Raw genomic sequence first — 400 nt, forward strand, 5'->3', positions numbered from 1 at the left:
AATCAAACTGCAGTTGGGTTGTTTTGATTAAGTAATAATAACTTAAACAAATACAGGTAATTTACAAAATTAAAGTATGTTTTTTTACATATTAAAAGTTTGTTTCATAGCAAAAGCAGGTAACTCCAACAGTCGTTTTTTGGCAAAAGCAGTACTATAATATACACAAAGAATATCGACCTATATATCGGTATCGGCCCCAAAAAACCCATATCGGTCGGGCTGTATTCGCGATGCCTTGAAAGTGGACAATACCAGCTTTTTTGACAAAACGTGTTTAGGGTTCAGATTGCGCTATATGTGGAGAATAATGCACGGCAATCAGCTCTTTTTTTTTTTTTAAAGTGGCGTTTATCGGTTTTTGCAAATTAACTCTTCATATATATATATATATATGTAT

At 32.5% G+C, this 400-nt stretch overlaps 1 protein-coding gene across 1 annotated transcript in view; it reads left to right on the forward strand.

Annotated features, from left to right (window-relative positions):
• Window positions 1-400, forward strand: part of got2a (glutamic-oxaloacetic transaminase 2a, mitochondrial) — a 10,435-nt gene that overhangs the window by 5,934 nt on the left and 4,101 nt on the right. The window lies entirely within an intron of this gene.

Source organism: Sinocyclocheilus anshuiensis, unplaced genomic scaffold, assembly GCF_001515605.1.
Source record: "Sinocyclocheilus anshuiensis isolate Anshui unplaced genomic scaffold, SAMN03320099.WGS_v1.1 scaffold286, whole genome shotgun sequence".
Taxonomy (NCBI): Eukaryota; Metazoa; Chordata; class Actinopteri; order Cypriniformes; family Cyprinidae; genus Sinocyclocheilus; species Sinocyclocheilus anshuiensis.